Raw genomic sequence first — 18,810 nt, forward strand, 5'->3', positions numbered from 1 at the left:
AATAAAACACCACACAGTTTTGCCATTTTATTATACTCTAAATTCCCCGAAGTCCTCGATCTCCTAGAAATAAAAACAAACACAAATACTCCCTATCTGACTTAGTCCATTATACGAGTGTCCCACAATGAGTCCAGCTCTGCTACATCTGGATGCATGACATCCAGATATAGCAGAGCTTGTAGATGACCACCGGAGATGTCTCCGGCGATCACCTACACTCTAGCTCTCATGGTCAGCTGACCATGAGAACTAGCCTAGTGTTGCCGGAGATAACCCCCGGTCACGTGCACGGCAGTTCTCGCGATAAGCTAAGTTATCGCGAGAACTGCGGTTGACACAAACTTCCGGCTGGGGGGCAGGTAAGACTCTATGTAAATTAGTAGACATGCGTAGTAAGCTGCGTTTACACAGTTACTACGCATGTGACTAACTATTAGATGCGGTTTTACCGCATCTAATGATTATCTATCGGAAATTTACACTGCGGCGATGGAGCGTCGCCGCATCGTAAACAGACATGCTGTGGTGTGGAAAGATGCGCCGCATGTTCGTTTAAGCAGATCTGCCTCCTGCGTCTTTTAACGCATAGTGGAGACGGGATTTCATGAAATCTCCTTCACTATGCTGTAACATCTGGATGCTGCGGGTTTGACGCTGTAGCTGTATGCAACGTCAAACCCGCAGCGTTTCCTGACCGTGGAAGCATACCCTAAAAGTCAATGTCGACCCTTTAATGAGCCTTGCAATATGACTTAGGATAAAAGCCAAACCAGAATCTCAATTTGCAGACACTGTTTCAGGGTAGTGCCCCTCATCAGTGCAAAGTGTGAGATCTGGCATAATAGAAATTCACATATTGTGTATTCCAAACACGCCCTGAAGATCTGGTTATGCTTCGTAGAAAAAGCACAGTGGGCACGAGATTTCTATAAATCCCATCCACTATGTTGGAACTGTAAGACGCTGCATTTTTGAAGCATCGTCAAAAACTCACCAAGACCTCAACATAGGAACTTAACCTTACAGCTGCATGGAGCTCACAGAATGGAGCTGGCCTGTGCTGAAGCCTACAGCATATAATATCTCCTTGGTGAAGCGCTCACATCAGGTTCTGAATTGGAAGCAATGTCAGCATAAAAAGCTCTTCATCATGAGTTTCATGGGTTGGGTTTCAATTGACACATCACATTTAACCCTAACTTTTCTAATCTTCAATAAGAATGTTGCAAAACATTTAATAATTGCATCCTGGAATCATACTTTGATGGTGTGATTAAAAAGTCATATTCTGTGAACAAAGGAGGAGACCTCAGACCCATGAATCACTTTTGAAATAGAGTACAATAATTACTGCAAGCCAGGACTTACTGGTCAAGATCAATGCCAGTACAGCAGAGGGAGAACAGCTCTGGGAGTTGGAATAAAATGTTCAGCTCGCACATATTGATGTTCTGTTTAGACATCCTTATACTTTTGCACATTTGGTGAATTCTTTAATGTGGCCCAACGCCATAACTTGTTTCTACCACCATGTTCAGAAAAGGAAAAAAGGCACAAGCTGTAGGCCTGGCCTGACCTACTATAAGTGTCTTCTAATTTTTAAGGCTGACTTTATATGTCTGAATTTCACTAACAGCTTTAATTGAACCAAAAGATTGGTGTTACCCCTGTCCAGCTGCCACAATAGTAATCCGTGGCTGCTGGATCAGAGCCTTGTAAACAGGGCTGTGGAGTCAGTGTCCATTTTGGTGGAGTTGGTATAAAATGGACCTCCTCATATTCCTAAAATATATAATATATTGGGTACAGTAGTACAATGCAGGATGTGCTGTAAATGTTTTCATAAGAATTTGGGAGTTCTGAAATGTCCTATAAATGTCTGATCTGTTCCTGATCTAAGGATCTCGACTCTTAGTTGAGATGACTCTGTGCTGCACTTTATGTACATGCTCAGTAGTGAGGCAGTGCTGTGGAGTTGTAGGTGAGATGAATCTGTGCTGCACTTTATGTACATGCTCAGTAGTGGGGCAGTGCTGTGGAGTTGTAGGTGAGATGAATCTATGCTGCACTTTATGTACATGCTCAGTATTTAGGCAGTGCTGTGGAGTTATAGGTGAGATGAATCTATACTGCACTTTATGTACATGCTCAGTAGTGACCAGTTCTGTGGAGTTGTAGGTGAGATGAATCTGTGCTGCACTTTATGTACATGCTCAGTAGTGAGGCAGTGCTGTGGAGTTGTAGATGAGATGAATCTGTGCTGCACTTTATGTACATGCTCAGTAGTGAGGCAGTGCTGTGGAGTTATAGGTGAGATGAATCTATACTGCACTTTATGTTCATGCTCAGTAGTGAGGCAGTGCTGGGGAGTTGTAGATGAGATGAATCTGTGCTGCACTTTATGTACATGCTCAATAGTGAGGCAGTGCTGTGGAGTTATATGTGAGATGAATCTCTACTGCACTTTATGTACATGCTCAGTAGTGAGGCAGTTCTGTGGAGTTGTAGATGAGATGAATCTGTGTTGCACTTTATGTACATGCTCAGTAGTGAGGCAGTGCTGGGGAGTTGTAGGTGAGATGAATCTATGCTGCACTTTATGTACATGCTCAGTAGTGAGGCAGTTCTGTGGAGTTGTAGATGAGGTGAATCTGTGTTGCACTTTATGTACATGCTCAGTAGTGAGGCAGTGCTGTGGGGTTGTAGGTGAGATGAATCTGTGCTGCACTTTATGTACATGCTCAGTAATGGGGCAGTGCTGGGGAGTTGTAGATGAGATGAATCTGTGCTGCACTTTATGTACATGCTCAGTAATGAGGCAGTGCTGGGGAGTTGTAGATGAGATGAATCTGTGCTGCACTTTATGTACATGCTCAGTAGTGAGGCAGTGCTGTGGAGTTATATGTGAGATGAATCTATACTGCACCTTATGTACATGCTCAGTAGTGAGGCAGTGCTGTGGGGTTGTAGGTGAGATGAACCTGTGCTGCACTTTATGTACATGCTCTGTAGTGAGGCAGTGCTGTGGAGTTGTAGGTGAGATGAATCTATGCTGTACTTTATGTACATGCTCAGTAGTGAGGCAGTGCTGTGGAGTTGTAGATGAGATGAATCTGTGTTGCACTTTATGTACATGCTCAGCAGTGAGGCAGTGCTGGGGAGTTGTAGATGAGATGAATCTGTGCTGCACTTTATGTACATGCTCAGTAGTGAGGCAGTGCTGTTGGGTTGTAGGTGAGATGAATCTGTGCTGGACTTTATGTACATGCTCAGTAATGAGGCAGTGCTGTGGGGTTGTAGGTGAGATGAATCTGTGCTGCACTTTATGTACATGCTCAGTAGTGAGGCAGTGCTGTGGGGTTGTAGTTGAGATGAATTTGTGCTGCACTTTATGTACATGCTCAGTAGTGAGGCAGAGCTGTGGAGTTATAGGTGAGATGAATCTATACTGCACTTTATGTACATGCTCAGTAGTGAGGCAGTGTTGTGGAGTTTAGATGAGCTGAATCTGTGATGCACTTTATGTACATGCTCAGTAATGAGGCAGGGCTGTGGAGTTGTAGTTGAGATGATTCTGTGCTGCACTTTTTGTACATGCTCAGTAGTGTGGCAGTGCTGTGGGGTTGTAGGTGAGTTGAATCTGTGCTGCACTTTATGTACATGCTCAGTAATGAGGCAGTGCTGTGGGGTTGTAGGTAAGATGAATCTGTGCTGCACTTTATGTACATGCTCAGAAGTGAGGCAGTGCTGGGGAGTTGTAGTTGAGATGAATCTGTGCTGCACTTTATGTACATGCTCAGTAGTGAGGTAGTGTTGTGGAGTTGTAGCTGAGATTAATCTGTGCTGCACTTTATGTACATGCTCAGTAGTGAGGTAGTGTTGTGGAGTTGTAGCTGAGATGAATCTGTGCTGCACTTTTTGTACATTCTCAGTAGTGAGGCAGTGCTGTGGGGTTGTAGGTGAGATGAATCTGTGCTGCACTTTATGTACATGCTCAGTAATGAGGCAGTGCTGTGGGGTTGTAGTTGAGATGAATCTGTGCTGCACTTTATGTACATGCTCAGTAGTGAGGCAGTGCTGTGGGGTTGTAGGTGAGATGAATCTGTGCTGCACTTTATGCACATGCTCAGTAGTGACCAGTGCTGTGGGGTCATAGATGAGTTGAATCTATACTGCACTTTATGTACCTGCTCAGTAATGAGGCAGTGCTGGGGAGTTGTAGATGAGATGAATCTGTGCTGCACTTTATGTACTTGCTCCATAGTGACCAGTATCTACCTACCAGCATCCTTAGCATCTAGGCCTTGAGCAACGTCATACATGCATTTGCTCCAGGCCTGCTATTTAAAAAGGCATCGTCAGGTTGGAGGAAGTTCACAGGGCTCTGCTCCAGCATCCACAGATTAGCCAATGTGACTACTGGACCTAGGTCCCGTGAGCCTATTTGCTCAACTTTACTAAAAATTATATACGTTATGTCTATGAAGCTGTCAGGTCTACGGCAGGTCTGGAAACTGCAGTCCACACACAGACCATGAAACTCAAAAGATTGAATCTAGCATAAGAAAATAAATTTCTGTCTTTAGCCATGCTCTGTGTATAAATGGTGACTAAGAAGATTCTCCCTGCCATTTTTTTTTTTTAAGATAGAATTCAGCGACATAAATTATATCAACAGTAGCATCATTTCAGCCAAATTCTAAGTTGAAGCTAAAGTTCCCTGCTGACCAAAGATCTGGCACATTTGTGACTCCAGGTTCCCTTCTTAGGCAAATCTGTCAGAATATACATCACTGTCCATAACTGGTTAAAACGACATCACTTATTAGACTCGCAGCACCCCAACTTCCCTATATAGATGGTTCTGCTGATAGTCCAATAGTGGTTCGGCTGATAGTGTTTTGGAGTATAAGAATTCGTCTTGTTTCGGACTGCCTGTCCTTATATTCTCTAATAGATAAGCCTCCACCAGACATGTCCAACGGCGGCTCTCTCATAGAGAACACAGACGTGACCGGCAAAGCAAGAGGTCCTGTGTACGGGAGAATTGGGCAAGATACCTGCCGGCCAAAGTATCAGCCCTGCCATTGTTCTGCCCACCTCTATTGAGTGTGTATGGGGGGCTTTATTCAGTTTGTGGAGGGGCTTTATTTGCGGAGTACAGTTGCGACTTCTATCTGATGTGCAATCTTGAGATTTAAAGATGTGACATTTAATAAATATGTCTAAATCCTGACCATGGCACAAATGGCTTTAATTTTTTTCTAATGGAAAATTGTTTGTAGACGTGTCACACAGGAAAAGAGACAATATTTTGGAATAAAATGTGCCAAAAAGGTGCACATTGAAAACAAACAAAAGGTATGAACTTGGATATAAACTGATGAGCATGCAGCATGTAAGCGCTCGTTCACACTGGCAAATATGCTACTTACTTATGTACTGTAGGGTATTTTATCATTATGTTTCAGTCTTTGGATCAATCTGAAAATCAAGCTAACTAAACAAATATGCCTACTCTAGGGAGGACTCCACCGGCCGCAGCTATTACAGCTCTTAAGAGGATTGTCATTCAATTGTCCTGGACTCCTGAATGGTAAATTTGCCTAGTCACGTACTAATGTGAAAATATAGCTCCGTTAGTTGTTATTCACCTAAGAAACAGACTAAAATGAAGAGCAAACAAAGAAGGGATGGATTTCTGAGAGTAGGTGGAGATGCCAATAAGAGTGGCTGCAGCCGGTCCTGCCAAGACATTACTAATCATTAGCTTGGAATCGTAGATGGACTCATTTCCAGTAGATTTCTGAATGTAGTAGCTCATTTTTACGTGACAGGATTCTCGACACAGTTCTTATTTTCTGGCACTGAGTGTTCAAGACAGATATAATAAGTTCTCTGGCCTCAATGCAATTTTTTTAATACCTTTGTCTTCTTTTTCCCTCCACCTCAGAAACAGAGGACAGGTAGTGAACCCTACTACACACCACCAATAAATAATTTCTTCTTATGATCATTTTACAAGAAATTGAAAAAATATTGTTACATTTTAAAAGTGCTGAAAAATTAATTTGTGATTTTATTATGATATATAAAAATAAAAGAACAAGTGGGAATTCAGAGAAAAGAAACCTGTCTACGTCCCATTTATCAGGGGAGCTTCTAAGTGATTTGATGCCCATCACAATGGTGGAAAAATTCCGCTGCTTTAACAGACTGTACCAGCTTCCTGCATACTTGACATGCCGTATTTTTAAAGACTGATAGTACTCTCGTGTTCCTGGTGGGTGAAAGTAATTTAGTGGTAAAAGGAATAGCTCAGCTCTCCTGACAGGTCTGTATTGTGAAATTGTATACTTCATGTTGGTGCAGTTCCTGTAAATTCCTGGGCTGTCTAACATGAACTGCGCACTTGAGATCTTTCTAGAGTGGCTCAATGATATTGAGGTCAGGAGACTGAGATGGCCACTCCAGAACCTTCACTTTGTTCTGCTGTAGCCAATGACAGGTCGACTTGGCCTTGTGTTTTGGATCGTTGTCATGTAACATCCAAGTATGTCCCATGCGCAGCTTCCGGGCTCATGATTTTAAATTTGCCTCCAGTATTTGCTGATAACGTGCTGCTGCTGCATTCATCTTTCCCTCAACTTTCACCAAGTTTCCTGTGACTTTGTAGCTCACACATCCCCAAAACATCATCCCCATGCTTTACAGTAGGAATGGTGTTCCTTTCATCATAGGCCTTGTTGACCTCTCTACAAATCAAATGTTTATAGTTGTGGCCAAAAAGATCAATTTTGGTCTCACTCCAAATTACCTTGTTCCAGAACTTTTGAGGCTTTTTTTTCTGTTTTGCATATTGTAGGCGAAATACTTTGCGGTATTTGTACAGTAATGGTATTCTGCTGGCGACTCAACCATACAACCCATTTTTCTTCAAATGTCTCCTTATTGTGCATCTAGCCACATCGCTAGTTTTGAGAGAGTCCAGTATTTCAGCTGATGTTATTGGTGGGTTTTTATTTGCATCCCAAATAATTTTCCTAGCAGTTGTGGACGAATTTTTTGTTGGTCTACCTGACCGTGGTTTTGTTTTTACAGAGCCCTTTTCCATTTGTTAATCACAGTTTGAATGCTGCTGACTGGCATTATCAATTCCATGGATATCTTTTTGTATCCCTTTCCTGTTTTATACAGTTCAACTATCTTTTCCCGTATATCCGTTGACAATTCTTTTGCTTTCCCCAAGACTCACAATCCAGAAACATCAGTGGCTGGATGAAAGATGCAAGAGTCTTTCTGGATCTAAGAAACTTACTCATCTTTTATGCACACACACTGATTACAAGCAAACAGGTTACAGGTGTGGATGTTACCTTTTGTAGCCATTCAAACCCATTTGTGTCTACTTCTGAGCATGTTATCAGGCCAAAATCACCAGGGTATGTGAACTTTTGATCAGGGTCATTTGGATATTTTGGGTTGTCATTATGATTTAAAAAGAGAAAATATAGTAATTTGACAATAAATGGCTTCACCCAACCATTAACCATGAGTAGAGGAAAAGTTTTGGTGTTATATCATTCATAATCTCTGAAAAAAGGCCAAGAAAGCAAAAATTCTGCCAGGGTATGTAAACTTTTGAGCACAACAGTAGCACCATATTCCACAGCGCTTTACAGACATTAACCAAGCAACCGAAGGACCAATTGACCAGGAAAAACCAAACAGGATATAATTGATAAATAATCTTTATTATATAGGTGGTAATATACATAAAAAAAAAAAACAATTTAAGAACAATGTGCACGTTTGGGGACAACTTACAAAATTGTAAGTCAATAAAAAATAGACCCAATTATATATACTATATTTGATGTATATGCCTCATACATTAGAAAAAAAATGAAAAAACATAAAAAAAAATTATATAAAATAATTTTGGTGCAAAGAAAGAATCCACAATATATGGTGATCAAAAAAGTGCATGTGCAAACGCAACAAGAGAACCACAATAGTGTCTCAACAAATGGGAAATAAGCCAGTAATGAACTACACAAATGCTGAAATGTAAAGTGCAGAGTGCATGTGAAAAAACAACCATAGGATGTTACATTAATACCCCATACAATGAAAACCAATTAAATGGAGGCACAATTACTGCCATATAAAGTGCGGTGCAATGAAAGAGGAATAGAATTAAATGGGTCATATACCTTTAAGGGTCACCACGTCCTTTAACGCGCACCCTGACCCGCGTTTCGGAGCACTTCCTTCATCAGGGTTTTAGTTCTGAGGACTTCTGTTATATCTCAGCGCGGCTCAGGACAACCCCTGGACTTTCCGTCCTGCTCAACATGGTGACGTAGAGTGTTCCACGCTTGCGTTCCAGGAGCGGTGAATGGGAAGTCACTTTTTTTGCATGAGAGGAAGTTCAGAGAGCTGTGCATGTGCAATGACATACCGGAGACGCCGATATTTGGAACAGCTGATTGTAGGGATATTTATAGATGAGTGCTTACACAGCACACACATGTTGCCCCCTATTGAGGAAGCCAATACGGCGAAACGGCGCTGTTGGGGTAGCTGGGGGATATAAGCACCAGCAGCTATATTCATGTAAGTCTTTGAAGCTATGTCAGTATTATGCAATTGTTCATTTTGGCCGTGTGTGTCATTATAGTTAGTTTTGGGATAATCTAATTGTGAACTGATCAAATTACTATATATTATCCTCCAATAACTACTGATTTACTGGCACTTGGCACTTTTTATGTACAACATTGCACTGATTATATTTGTATGTACTATTTGTCAGCAATCTTGGTTTTTGGCACTAAGCACTTTATTATACTATAAATTATACACTGGTCAACAGCATTTTTGGTGCCAAAGATATTTCATCGAATTTAGGGTATTTTTGGGGTGCTGATTCTGAATATGTCATCAGTTTTGCCAGATTGGCTCAAGTTTTTGAGATTTTTGGTATCTTATTTATAGCACTTGTTGGTAAATGCGACGCATCATCTCATTAATTTCTTTGGATTAGTACTTGAACTGAGCAGTTCTCAATATAGTTTTGTGTTAATTAGTGTTCTAAAAGTTTGTTCATAGCTTGATTTTTGCACTAACTTTATGTTGTTGTCTGTTTTCCAGTGAAAAGCATGAACTCATCATGAAGAAGTTGTCTTAACGATCCAGACTCATTCTGTTACATTTGTGGTGAATATACACTGCCAAAACATAGAAGAAACATAACACACTTCGTAAAAAAAGTGTATTTTGCCTATTTTGGGGTTATGCTTGGGGACCAAGACAAGTTTTGGGCACCACACATAGTGTGCAAAGCATGTATCGAATTATTACGAAAATGGAGCAAAGGACAAAGAAAAAGCTTCAAATTTGGTGTTCCAATGGTGTGGAGAGAGCCAAAAAATCATCATGATGACTGTTATTTCTGTGCAGTGCAAGTGCAAGGATTCAATAAGCATAAGAAACGAAAATGGGAGTAACATGGAATCTGCAAGAAGGCCTGTCCCTCATTGTGAAGATGTGCCTGTACCTGTGTTTACCATAAATAACAGTCATCATGATGATTTTTTGGCTCTCTCCACACCATTGGAACACCAAATTTGAAGCTTTTTCTTTGTCCTTTGCTCCATTTTCGTAATAATTCGATACATGCTTTGCACACTATGTGTGGTGCCCAAAACTTGTCTTGGTCCCCAAGCATAACCCCAAAATAGGCAAAATACACTTTTTTTACGAAGTGTGTTATGTTTCTTCTATGTTTTGGCAGTGTATATTCACCACAAATGTAACAGAATGAGTCTGGATCGTTAAGACAACTTCTTCATGATGAGTTCATGCTTTTCACTGGAAAACAGACAACAACATAAAGTTAGTGCAAAAATCAAGCTATGAACAAACTTTTAGAACACTAATTAACACAAAACTATATTGAGAACTGCTCAGTTCAAGTACTAATCCAAAGAAATTAATGAGATGATGCGTCGCATTTACCAACAAGTGCTATAAATAAGATACCAAAAATCTCAAAAACTTGAGCCAATCTGGCAAAACTGATGACATATTCAGAATCAGCACCCCAAAAATACCCCAAATTCATTAAAATATTTTGGACACCAGAAAAAAAAATTTTTTTCGTTGACCTGTGTTATCTTCGTGAATATAATTAGTTTTTGGGGGGATAACATTACGTTGTTTCCCTTTGTTCTGGTGTAATTATCTGACCCTGGCGAGTTTATGGAGATTTCCTTGTCTTATTTTAACGTTTGTTCAATAAACTGTTGATTTTATATTTCATTTATTGACCAGTGCCCCTCTTTTCCTGCATGATTTTTGGTAGGATTTGGTATATTATATTGTTTTGGAAGTTGGTGTTCTAATTATTGGATTTCTTTGATATGTATAATTTAGTTTTTAATACATTTTTTAGACAAAGCCAGGATTCTTAAGGAAAGAATTTAAAAAAAAAGACATATTATAGCACTGTGTGAACCTGTTTTAGATTAAAGGGGTATTCCGAGTTTAGGCATTTAGGGTGTAGAAGAAGCCGTACATGTCTGACAGATGTCGGACCATTTTCTACATTTTGTTTATTATTACTTGGTGCTTATTATTGTTGAATCACCTCATGTAATTGCAGTAACCTTACAACACAGGCAACCGCTCACCTGGTCAGGGGACCAATCACACTGTGTTAATGGGTTCCAACACTTATAACCCCTTGACGTCATGGGCTGTAAATGGTTTGGCGCTGGGAGACAAGATTGCATTCATAGTGCTGTGACTGCGGCACAGTAGCTGGTTGTTATTTTTACCTTGGCAAGCCTGGGGAGTCAAAAAATAATTACTGGAAACCCCCTTGATGGAGTTAAATGACGATTTTTTACTTGCTGCTGGAGCTTAACACAAATGTTATGTAGGAATATGATTACAGCTGGTGGGTGCTACTGTACGGATTCATCCATTACGCTTCTAACTTTTCCTGCTTGGTTTCTCTTTGCACTGTGTCCCACTGTCAGACTGTAGAATAGGGAATGCAGCCATGTGCTATTAATAATATATGAGGGGCTTCTCTTGTCATTTGTGGCAGTGCACCTGTGCTGCTTGGCATGGAGCGCCCCTCTGTTTGGGAGGATGGATGTGAGCCTATGGGAGGTATTTTCCATAGCTGCACTTCCCAGTATTTCCTTGGGTGAGGCTGACTAATTGTAAATGGAAACAAATCTGCAATGGGCTATTGTATTTCCCACTCCGTTATTCTTTGGTGAGAGGTGCGGTATATTTTTACGGCCGCTATTCACTTTTCTGTGTTTGTACGTTTTCAATAATAAAAGGACAATTCTTTAAGATTTCCACTACTTTTAGGTATTTTTAAAAAGCTTCAGAGACAACTTTTCTGATTGACTTTTGGTTGGAAATCGGCTTAGGAGTTGTTATACTGGCCATATTGGTTGTCGCCAGTTTTCTAGAGCCAGAATTAATAAAGGGGTTCTCCAAGAGTTAAGAACTGTCCCTTATTCTTCATTCAGACGTGGATTCTTTTTGTTTTTTGGCTTACAAGAAAAAGGATTGTTTTTCATCAGTGTGGTGGATCCTCTTTTTATGTATTATTATTATTATTTATTTTTAGAACACCATTGGGTCCATGGTGCTGTACATGAAAAGTGGTTACATACAGGATACAAATATAGATTACAATGAAGAAGCTATTAGTGACAGCCCGGTACAGAAAGGAGTAGGTCCTGACCTTGCAGGCTTCCAGTCTACAGGGTAATGGGGAAGGAGACAGTAGGTCGGAGGGTTGCGGCAGCTCCGGTGGTGATGAGGTGGGTTATTGCAGGCTATAAGTTTCTTTGAAATATTGGGTTTTCAAGTTTCTTCTGAAAGTACCAGTGATGGATAATCAGATATGTTGGGGTACAGAATTCCTGAGGTTGGGGGATACTTTGGAGAAGTCTTGAATATGACTGCGTGAAGCACATACGAACATGGAGTAGAGAAGGAGGTCTTAGGAGGACCAGAGATTGTGTGTGGGAAGATAATGGTAGAATAGTTCCGAGATATATGGAGGTCAGATTATGGTGGCATTGTAAGTTAATGTTAGTCTTCTTAAGTTTAGCTATTTTTGTTTTCTGTGTCCATTTTTACCATCAGTGCATCTTCCGTTTTCTCATATGCAAAAAAACCCCCAATCTTCTGCTATTAGGGCTTAAGCAGCTGAATGTATATTGCGTCCATATGTTGTCAGTCTGCTAAATGGACAGCACACAGACCAAAGCAAGTCAATGGGATTGTTCGCAAGACCGTTAGTATCCCTGTATGCAATAGTGTTATCCTTTTTTCGGATCAGACTCTGCCATTAAACTCAATGGTTGCATTAAAAAAAATAATATACTGACACCATCCATATGGCATATGTTTTATTATAGATCCATTCTAAATATTAACATAAAATATGATTTGGTCTTGTACTTTTTTGAGCTATTGATGTATAGAGAAAGATGCCATAAGGTTGTAAAAAACTTACTTATGGATGAGACACGGATGGCAATACTGATGAAAATTGGCCTTTAATCTTTGTTAAAAAATATATGATTTCTCATTCGGTTACCTGAGCCTGATGTCACATTAAAAACTAGACAGCACTCGGGTGACACCAGGATGGCATTTGTGAGCCATTTAATTTTTTTGTATATTGTGTGGAACATTATATGGGGCCGTTATACTGTATGGAACATTATATGGGGCCCATTATTCTGTATGGAGCAATACTGTATATGGGACCCATAATACTGTATGGAGCAATATATGAGGCCCACTGTATTGTATGGAGCATTATACGGGGCACATTATACTGTATGGAGCAATATATGGTGCCCATTTTACTGTATGGAGCAATATATGGGGCCCATTATACTGTCTGGAGGACTATGTGGTGCCCAATATACTGTATGCAGCACTATGTGGTGCCACTAATACTGTATGGAGGACTATGTAGTGCCCATAATAATGTATGGAGGACTGTGTGGTACCCATAATTCTGTATGGAGCACTATGTGGTGCCCATAATACTGTCTGGAGGACTATGTGGTGCCCCTAATACTGTATGGAGGACTAAACTGTCGTATCGAAAATGAAAAGTCTGCAGTCATTCTGTGTGACTGCAGATTTTCAATTCCCCAACACATGCACTGTGCGCTGCGAAGATTCACCGGTTTCTGAGCTATTGTAGAATTTACAATAGATATTACTTATGTAATGTAAGAAGTAAGTGAAATCTTTGGCAAATATCTAGAATGTGGTATTAGCGTGGGGTATATAGCGTGTGGTATCACCATTGTGGGGAATATAGCATGTGGTGGCCGTGTACATATCACAGGCTGTGGTATCACTGCAGGGTATATAGCATGTGGTATCGGTGCTGAGTATATAGCATGTGGTGTCAGTGCGCGGCATATAGCATGTGGTATTGGTGTGGGGTATATAGCATGTGGTATCGGTGTGGGGTATATAGCATGTGGTATCGGTGTGGGGTATATAGCATGTGGTATCAGTGCGGAGTATACAGCATGTGGTATCAGTGCGAGGGATATAGAATGTGGTATCAGTGCGAGGCATGTGGTATCGGAGTGGGGTATATAGCATGTGGTATCAGTGTGGGGCAGATAGCATGTGGTATCAGTGTGGGGCATATAGCATGTGGTATCAATGCGAGGCATAGAGCATGTGGTATCAGTGTGGGGCATATAGCATGTGGTATCAGTGTGGGGCATATAGCATGTGGTATCAGTGTGGGGCATATAGCATGTGGTATCAGTGCGGGGGGATATAACGTGTGGTAACAGTGCTGGGCTTATAGCATGTGGTGTCAGTGCGGGGTATATAGTATGTAGTGTCGGTGCGTGGTATATAGCATGTGGTTTCGGTGCGGAGTATATAGCATGTGGTTTCGGTGCGGGGTATATGGCATGTGGTATCAGTGCGGGTTATATAGCATGTGCTATTAGTGTGGAGCATATAGCATGTGCTATCAGTGCAGGGCATATAGCATGTGGTATCAGTGTGGGGTATATAGCATGTGGTGTCAGTGCAGGGTATATTGAAAACTTGACACACTCCGGTAGATGCGGTGAAAGGATTTAATGTGCAATACATACAGTAGTCACAACAAACGTTTCGGTCTTTCAAGACCTTCATCAGTGTACTATATGATATAGAAGTAGGATGTGTAGTTTGACAACTACACTAAAGTGGTGATCAATATTAGTGGTATGGAAGCGGTATTGGTAGCCTGGTTACAGCTACTGGCGTATAAAAGTATGAGTGAGGCCGTGTGCCCTAGAACGCGGTGTCCACCGCTAGTGCAGGGTATATGGCATGTGTAATCACCAGTGTGATCTATATAGCATATGGTGGCCGGCTGTGGACAGCTTACAGGCTGTGGTACTAGTGTGGGGTATGTAGCTTGTGGTGTCACCAGTGCAGGATATATAGGATGTGGTATCACCAGTGTGGGGTATATAGCATGCGGTGGCCGTGGACATATCACAGGCTGTGGGATATTTAGCATGTGGTATCACCAGTGTGGGGTGGTCTATAGCATATGGTAGCCGGCTGTGGACAGCTCACAGGCTGTGGTACCAGTGTGGGGTATTTAGCATGTGGTGTCACCAGTGTGGGGTGGTCTATAGCATACGGTGGCCGGCTGTGGACAGCTCACAGGCTGTGGTACCAGTGTGGGGTATATAGCATGTGGTGTCACCAGTGTGGGGTGGTCTATAGCATACGGTGGCCGGCTGTGGACAGCTCACAGGCTGTGGTACCAGTGTGGGGTATTTAGCATGTGGTGTCACCAGTGTGGGGTGGTCTATAGCATTCGGTGGCCGGCTGTGGACAGCTCACAGACTGTGGTACCAGTGTGTGGTATATAGTATGTGGTGTCACCAGTGTGGGGTGGTCTATAGCATACGGTGGCCGGCTGTGGACAGCTCACAGGCTGTGGTATCATTGTGTGGTATATAGCATGTGGTGTCACCAGTGTGGGGTGGTCTATAGCATACGGTGGCCGGCTGTGGACAGCTCACAGGCTGTGGTACCAGTGTGTGGTATATAGCATGTGGTGTCACCAGTGTGGGGTGGTCTATAGCATACGGTGGCTGGCTGTGGACGGCTCACAGGCTGTGGTACCAGTGTGGGGTATTTAGCATGTGGTGTCACCAGTGTGGGGTGGTCTATGGCATACGGTTGCCGGCTGTGGACAGCTCACAGGCTGTGGTACCAGTGTGGGGTATTTAGCATGTGGTGTCACCAGTGTGGGGTGGTCTATGGCATACGGTGGCCGGCTGTGGACGGCTCACAGGCTGTGGTACCAGTGTGGGGTATTTAGCATGTGGTGTCACCAGTGTGGGGTGGTCTATGGCATACGGTGGCCGGCTGTGGACAGCTCACAGGCTGTGGTACCAGTGTGGGGTATTTAGCATGTGGTGTCACCAGTGTGGGGTGGTCTATAGCATATGGTGGCAGGCTGTGGACAGCTCACAGGCTGTGGTACCAGTGTGGGGTGGCCTATAGCATACGGTGGCCGGCTGTGGACAGCTCACAGGCTGTGGTACCAGTGTGGGGTGGTCTATAGCATACGGTGGCCGGCTGTGGACGGCTCACAGGCTGTGGTACCAGTGTGGGGTGGTCTATAGCATACGGTGGCCGACTGTGGACGGCTCACAGGCTGTGGTACCAGTGTGGGGTATTTAGCATGTGGTGTCACTAGTGTGGGGTGGCCTATAGCATACGGTGGCCGGCTGTGGACGGCTCACAGGCTGTGGTACCAGTGTGGGGTATTTAGCATGTGGTGTCACCAGTGTGGGGTGGCCTATAGCATACGGTGGCCGGCTGTGGACGGCTCACAGGCTGTGGTACCAGTGTGGGGTGGTCTATAGCATACGGTGGCCGGCTGTGGACAGCTCACAGGTTGTGGTACCAGTGTGGGGTATTTAGCATGTGGTGTCACCAGTGTGGGGTGGCCTATAGCATACGGTGGCCGGCTGTGGACGGCTCACAGGCTGTGGTACCAGTGTGGGGTATTTAGCATGTGGTGTCACCAGTGTGGGGTGGTCTATATCATACGGTGGCCGGCTGTGGACGGCTCACAGGCTGTGGTACCAGTGTGTGGTGGTCTATAGCATACGGTGGCCGGCTGTGGACAGCTCACAGGCTGTGGTACCAGTGTGGGGTATTTAGCATGTGGTGTCACCAGTGTTGGGGTGGTCTATAGCATACGGTGGCCGGCTGTGGACAGCTCACAGGCTGTGGTATCAGTGTGTGGTATATAGCATGTGGTGTCACCAGTGTGGGGTGGGCTATAGCATACGGTGGCCGGCTGTGGACAGCTCACAGGCTGTGGTACCAGTGTGGGGTATTTAGCATGTGGTGTCACCAGTGTGGGGTGGTCTATAGCATACGGTGGCCGGCTGTGGACAGCTCACAGGCTGTGGTACCAGTGTGGGGTATTTAGCATGTGGTGTCACCAGTGTGGGGTGGTCTATAGCATACGGTGGCCGGCTGTGGACGGCTCACAGGCTGTGGTACCAGTGTGGGGTATTTAGCATGTGGTGTCACCAGTGTGGGGTGGTCTATAGCATACGGTGGCCGGCTGTGGACAGCTCACAGGCTGTGGTACCAGTGTGTGGTATATAGCATGTGGTGTCACCAGTGTGGGGTGGTCTATAGCATACGGTGGCCGGCTGTGGACAGCTCACAGGCTGTGGTACCAGTGTGGGGTATTTAGCATGTGGTGTCACCAGTGTGGGGTGGTCTATAGCATACGGTGGCCGGCTGTGGACGGCTCACAGGCTGTGGTACCAGTGTGGGGTATTTAGCATGTGGTGTCACCAGTGTGGGGTGGTCTATAACATACGGTGGCCGGCTGTGGACGGCTCACAGGCTGTGGTACCAGTGTGTGGTGGTCTATAGCATACGGTGGCCGGCTGTGGACAGCTCACAGGCTGTGGTACCAGTGTGGGGTATTTAGCATGTGGTGTGACCAGTGTGGGGTGGTCTATAGCATACGGTGGCCGGCTGTGGACAGCTCACAGGCTGTGGTATCAGTGTGTGGTATATAGCATGTGGTGTCACCAGTGTGGGGTGGTCTATAGCATACGGTGGCCGGCTGTGGACAGCTCACAGGCTGTGGTACCAGTGTGGGGTATTTAGCATGTGGTGTCACCAGTGTGGGGTGGTCTATAGCATACGGTGGCCGGCTGTGGACGGCTCACAGGCTGTGGTACCAGTGTGGGGTATTTAGCATGTGGTGTCACCAGTGTGGGGTGGTCTATAGCATACGGTGGCCGGCTGTGGACAGCTCACAGGCTGTGGTACCAGTGTGTGGTATATAGCATGTGGTGTCACCAGTGTGGGGTGGTCTATAGCATATGGTGGCTGGCTGTGGACAGCTCACAGGCTGTGGTACCAGTGTGGGGTATTTAGCATGTGGTGTCACCAGTGTGGGGTGGTCTATAGCATACGGTGGCCGGCTGTGGACGGCTCACAGGCTGTGGGACCAGTGTGGGGTATATAGCATGTGGTGTCACCAGTGTGGGGTGTCTATAGCATACGGTGGCCGGCTCACAGGCTGTGGGACCAGTGTGTGGTATATAGCATGTGGTGTCACCAGTGTGGGGTGTCTATAGCATACGGTGGCCGGCTGTGGACAGCTCACAGGCTGTGGTACCAGTGTGGGGTATATAGCATGTGGTGTCACCAGTGTGGGGTGGTCTATAGCATACGGTGGCCGGCTGTGGACAGCTCACAGGCTGTGGTACCAGTGTGGGGTATTTAGCATGTGGTGTCACCAGTGTGGGGTGGCCTATAGCATACGGTGGCCGGCTGTGGACGGCTCACAGGCTGTGGTACCAGTGTGGGGTATTTAGCATGTGGTGTCACCAGTGTGGGGTGGTCTATAACATACGGTGGCCGGCTGTGGACGGCTCACAGGCTGTGGTACCAGTGTGTGGTGGTCTATAGCATACGGTGGCCGGCTGTGGACAGCTCACAGGCTGTGGTACCAGTGTGGGGTATTTAGCATGTGGTGTGACCAGTGTGGGGTGGTCTATAGCATACGGTGGCCGGCTGTGGACAGCTCACAGGCTGTGGTATCAGTGTGTGGTATATAGCATGTGGTGTCACCAGTGTGGGGTGGTCTATAGCATACGGTGGCCGGCTGTGGACAGCTCACAGGCTGTGGTACCAGTGTGGGGTATTTAGCATGTGGTGTCACCAGTGTGGGGTGGTCTATAGCATACGGTGGCCGGCTGTGGACGGCTCACAGGCTGTGGTACCAGTGTGGGGTATTTAGCATGTGGTGTCACCAGTGTGGGGTGGTCTATAGCATACGGTGGCCGGCTGTGGACAGCTCACAGGCTGTGGTACCAGTGTGTGGTATATAGCATGTGGTGTCACCAGTGTGGGGTGGTCTATAGCATATGGTGGCCGGCTGTGGACAGCTCACAGGCTGTGGTACCAGTGTGGGGTATTTAGCATGTGGTGTCACCAGTGTGGGGTGGTCTATAGCATACGGTGGCCGGCTGTGGACGGCTCACAGGCTGTGGGACCAGTGTGGGGTATATAGCATGTGGTGTCACCAGTGTGGGGTGTCTATAGCATACGGTGGCCGGCTCACAGGCTGTGGGACCAGTGTGTGGTATATAGCATGTGGTGTCACCAGTGTGGGGTGTCTATAGCATACGGTGGCCGGCTGTGGACAGCTCACAGGCTGTGGTACCA

The 18,810-nt window shown here is 44.6% G+C and overlaps 1 protein-coding gene across 6 annotated transcripts in view; it reads left to right on the forward strand.

Annotated features, from left to right (window-relative positions):
- Positions 1-18,810, forward strand: part of DST (dystonin) — a 732,471-nt gene that overhangs the window by 43,623 nt on the left and 670,038 nt on the right. The window lies entirely within an intron of this gene.

The sequence above is a fragment of the Dendrobates tinctorius genome, unplaced genomic scaffold (assembly GCF_039654945.1).
Source record: "Dendrobates tinctorius isolate UK_male_01 unplaced genomic scaffold, ASM3965494v1 ptg000107l, whole genome shotgun sequence".
Classification (NCBI taxonomy): domain Eukaryota; kingdom Metazoa; phylum Chordata; class Amphibia; order Anura; family Dendrobatidae; genus Dendrobates; species Dendrobates tinctorius.